Source organism: Phascolarctos cinereus, unplaced genomic scaffold (genome assembly GCF_003287225.1).
Source record: "Phascolarctos cinereus isolate Bilbo 61053 unplaced genomic scaffold, phaCin_HiC Scaffold_1;HRSCAF=81, whole genome shotgun sequence".
Lineage (NCBI taxonomy): Eukaryota > Metazoa > Chordata > Mammalia > Diprotodontia > Phascolarctidae > Phascolarctos > Phascolarctos cinereus.
The window spans coordinates 234,422,995-234,428,276 of NW_027555514.1; positions in this window are offsets into that span (position 1 = coordinate 234,422,995).

Below are 5,282 nucleotides of genomic sequence, written 5' to 3' on the forward strand. Positions count from 1 at the left end.
GCTGGTTGGTTGTAAGTTAATGAAAGGAAGCAATAAAATTTCTTGCTACTTTAAGTAAATACTGCAAAGATGGGAGAACATTTGAAGATGAAAGCTAAATGTATAGACTGTAGTCCATAATGTAATGGATTGTAGAACCACTTTACCAGTATGTTTTGAAATACTTGAAAATAGCGTCAAGTTGTTAAGTGGCAAAAGCTCTAGGTTAGCCAGATGACCTTTAATTTTTCAGTCCTTATTCTGAAAACATTAGATATTTATTATATGGTTCTCTAGTAAGTATAGCCGAACATCTTAGAAGACAGTCATTTTGAAGATCAGTTATCTGCAGGTAGGATGTCAGACTGAATTTGTACAGAAACTCATGTAGAAGTAGTCTTTTTTAAAAACATCAATCTCTAATAGTTTGTTTTCTTTTATTTAAGGTTGAACATGGGAGAAGAAAATTGACAATTAAGGATTCTAATCGGGTTCTCATTAAGGTTTTGTGTCATTTCAAATGATTAAAGTATTCTTTTTAGAGTATTAGGAGGCAGTGTAGTACAGTAAGGGGAAAACCATGGATTTGGGAGTACAAGAATCCCTAGGTGAAAACCTGGCTTTGCTTTTACTGCTTGTGTAACCTTGGCCAATCAAAAGTGTGGAAAAGGTTATTTATGGTAGTAAAAAAGGAGGCCTCCCTCTGGGCCTCCCTTTCCCTACCTGTAAAATGGGTTATAGACTCAATGAGTTATGATACCTTTCACCTCTATATGTGTAAGTATAGTACTTGTTTTTAGGATCAGTTCGACTTTTGTTACTTGAGGAAATTTGGCGTTTTTAAAACTTGTGGAGTGGTGGTTGGTGGTATCTTCTGTGTTTTTTTTTACTATGGTAGCTTCTGCCCTAGGTAGTGAGACCAGGGAATTATTGTTTAAGCTATTATTACAAAAGCATTTCTTTAAAACCTAAGTTCCAAAATAACTAAAACTAGTTTTAAAAAATGAAATTGATTTTAAACATTGGAAATGGTTTTGAAATAATTTTAAGAAATAGTATAATAAAACAAGTTAGGAGGTACAGTGGATAGAGCCCTGGCCTTGGAGTCAGGAAGACCTGAGTTCAAATAAGGTCCCAGACCAGACACTTGACACTTACTAGCTATGTGACCCTTGTAAAGTCACTTCACCCCAGTTGCCCGGGGAGGCAATTAAATGCTTATATTTCTTTCTTCCCGGGGGGGGGGAGAAAAGAAATAATATAAGCATTTAAATTTTTTGCTGCATTGTATTTTTTCCCTCTACTGGGTAGTTCCTTCTGATACTTTGTACATAATTGCCTACTTTGTACATATGGGCAATAATGCTTGTTTTTATATCCCAATATGGTCTTTTTACAATTGGATTTTTTTCTCTTGCTATGGCTAAGCATCCTTGAATGAACTTAAATTCATTCAGGTGGTTATACCTCAATTTTCAAAAATGAATCTATCTTACTAAAACATGAGTACAATTTTTTTTTAACGACATTAGGGTCTGTAGACCACATCTGTCTCCAATATATAGTGGTCAGCACTTTATTAATGTAAGCAAAAATGCTTCTGCATCTTGTTGCATTAATTCCTGGCCCTCTGCTCTCTTAGTTGTCAGTTACAGAGGTGCTTCTCAAAAGGAGATTTTATCTACACTATAGTTAGGGTTGAGAGAAACTAGTAAATTAAAAAACTGTGACCGCTTATACCATAATTCTTCACAATATTGTACAGGTAGCTAATTTATGATCGTTTTTAATGGGAGTTAATTTTTAAAATGGGTCTTTTTGGTCCAGGGGACATTTAACACAAAATCTTTGTTCTCCCACAAAAATAAGACCGCAAATTAAGTTCACATGGCATGAAATTGATTTTATATGACTTATTTAGACTGGAATTTCTTTCTGGAGCATCTAAATAGACATCGTCACTTTTTTGGCTTGTACTGCCAAGTCATCAACCTTTAAGCTGACTCTCCCCGTCTTACCCAGGCTGGAAGTACAAGGGCCGCTCATGGGCCTGATCCCAAGTAATGATTTTCTTGGGAGCTTTGACCTGTTCTGTTTCTGACCAGGGCCAGTTTGCTACTCCCTAGGGGACAGTTAAGACCTGCCTCCCTACAGCTCGCCATATTGATGCTGAACTTCATGTGGATCCCTGATAGGTATATTTTCCTTCAACACAGAACTCCCAAGGTTTTGAGAATTCTGCCAGCCTCAGCCTCCCTCAGAGTTGGGATCACAAGTATTCAATATGTACTTTATAGGTTTAATTCAGTTCAGCATGTATTAAGTATTGAGCATGATAACAGATTGCAGTTTAGTCTTAATTAATGATCAGCAAAAGAAGTAATACATAATTACAAATAATAAACAGTTGTGAATACTAAGATGGAAAGCTAATACTTTGGGTATGGGAAAAGTCAAAGAAGGCTGTAAAAAAGATGCAGAGGATGGGTAGAGAGAGAAATATTCAAGGACCAGTAATACAGTGAGTATACATATTGTGAGGAATAATGTGAGAATGAGCCTGGTTTTAGATTATTAAGTGTCAAGGGAGTTTAAACTTAACTCAGGAGACAACTGAGAGCTTTTGAATACTTTTGAGTAAAGTTGTGGTATGATGAAATATATGTGTTTTTCTTCTTCTGGAAGTGGTTAAAAAATTGATTTGGAAGAAAGAGAAGTGGAGGTAGACCTGTTAGGCTAGTGGTGGGATTACACAGAAAAGGATTTTAGTGAGATGTAGAACAGACAGGATTTGCTATTTGACTGTAAGAAGGATCAAAGGTGAGATTGCCAAAAAAATGATGAATAATGAGTGGTACCACAGACAATTGAGGTAAGAAAGAGGATCAGGTTTAGGATGAAAGATCTTTGCTATTAGATGTGCTGCGTGAACAGAATCTATTAAAAGTAAACTATTATCAAATTGATTTTCCTCCGGGAATGTTTTAATTATTAGGAAATTTATAAATGTAAGGGAAAAAAGTCAAGATATACATAGACATGGTAAAATTTTGAAACAATGTAACACTCCTGAATAAAGTAACCTTTATGTAATAAACTATCTAAAAGATAAGAGATTAGGTTAGTATCTGCTAAAATTGCGTAGGTGATCCAAAAAAGATAAGCGCTGTTAATTTAATATAGTTGTAAAAGTGTTGGAAGGTATTGAACCACAAAGAACTTGAGAGAATAAGTGGTAGGCAAAGGAAAAAAATAGATATTTTGCAGTTTAAGAAAAAGTGAACCAAAAGGTTATTCAGAAAATTAAATTTAGTAAAATAGAATATAAAATAACTCCCCCCCCCCAAAGTCAGTCAGCAGGAAAAGACAGGAAAAAGAATTATTCAAAATGTATAAAATACCTAGTTATCAAGCTACCAAGATGGGAATTATAAAAAATTTTTTAAAGTAACAAAAATAAAGGCAAGTGGAGAATTGTTGATGGTTGACTTGCGATAATGTAAGGAACAACAATACTGTCTTAAATGGCTTTTAAAATTTATTAATGTACCAGCTAGACTTCTAAGGGTTAATTTATAGAACTAGACAAGGTAATAACAAAGTTCACCATAGTGGGAAGGAAGAACTTACCAGTAGCAGGAATTCGTCAAAACCATTTGGTACTGGTTAATACAGGAAAATATCAGTGAAACACAATTTAGTTAAACAAGCTCCGGAAGGAATTGAATGTAGCATAGTGTTTAATAAGCTCAAGTATACATAAGAACTAGGCAAAAACTGTTGAGAAAAATGGAAAACTGACAAAGTAGATTGACCAGCATCTTACACCACGTATCAAAATAGGTTTGAAATAGGTATGTAACCTAGGTATAAAAGGTGATATAATCAAAGTAAAGAGATGACTTTTCACAACCATAGGTCTTGACTTATATGTAGAGATGATCATAAAAAAAGGAAAGTGGACATTTTGATTATAGAAAAGTAGGAAAATAAATATTAGCTAAAATTATAAGGATAGTTAACCTGAGGGAAAGAACCTTTGCATCAAGCTCAGATAGAATCTGATGTCCAGGCCGCAGAGGAAAATTATGTATATATCGAAGAACAAGAGCCATTTCTTAATGGATTACTTGGCCAAAGGACGTAAAAACAGTTCTCTGGGCAGCCCCCCCCCAAAAAAAAAGCAGCATGCTTTCAACCATTTTTTAAAAATGCCCCAAATCACATAGAACTGCAAATTAAAGCAATGCTGAGATTCCACTTCACATCCATCAAATTGGCAGAGATGACAAAAAAGGGAGGTGACAATTGTTGGACCTGTGTGAAAAAAAGTAGTCAATAAATACTGAGCACTTATTTTGCACGGGATATGAAGAAAGATCAGACAGTCCCTGCCCTCTGAGAGCTCACAGTCTAATGAGCAAAGATGATTATGAACATGACCATGTGAATTATATACTGGATAAATTGGAGGTACTTAAGAAAAGCACAAGAATTGAGAAGTTTGGAAAGTATATAATTTTAGAGGTGGAGCTTTAGCTGAAAGCTTGTAGGTTGCTGGTTGACAGATGAGGGAGGCATGGAGAATAGCCAGTGAAAATACTGGTCCAGGGGATGGATAGTGTCTAGTGCAAGGAAGAAGAGAGGCTAGTATAACCAGATTATAGAATATGTGGAGGTGAGTAAGGGGAGGGAAGACTGGAAAGGTAATAGTGGACCAGGTCATGAGGGGCCTGGATAGCCAAGTAAGGTTTTATATTTGGCTGAAGCGATAGGGGGCCATTGGAGTTGATGGAATGGGGGCAGGGAGGGAGAGATAAGGGTGCAGTGTGTGTGTCTCATAGTTAGACTTATGTGTATTAATAGGAAGATTAATTTGAAAACTATACTGATGGACCGGAGTGGGGAGAGACATTAAATAAGGTGAGAAACCAAAATAGTCCAGGTGTGAGGTGATCAGGACTTACACCAGGGTAGTGGTGGTGGTGTCACAGGAGAGAATTTGATGAACATGAGAAATGTTAAAAGGGAAAAATCACCAAGCCTTTGGAATAGATTAGATGTGGGAAATGAGAATGAAGAGTCAAGGATGGTCCCTGAGTTACAAGCCTGGGTAGCTAGAAGGATTTTGGTGCTGTTGAATAGGTAGGTTTGGAGGTAGGTAGGTAGTTTGGAAAGTAATGAGTTAAGTTTCAGACATGTTGAATTTAAGATACCTACAGGACATCTAGTTTGAAAATTCTAATAGTTGGAGATGTAAGACTGAAAGACAGTGGAGAGATTGGGGCTAGATAAGTAGATAT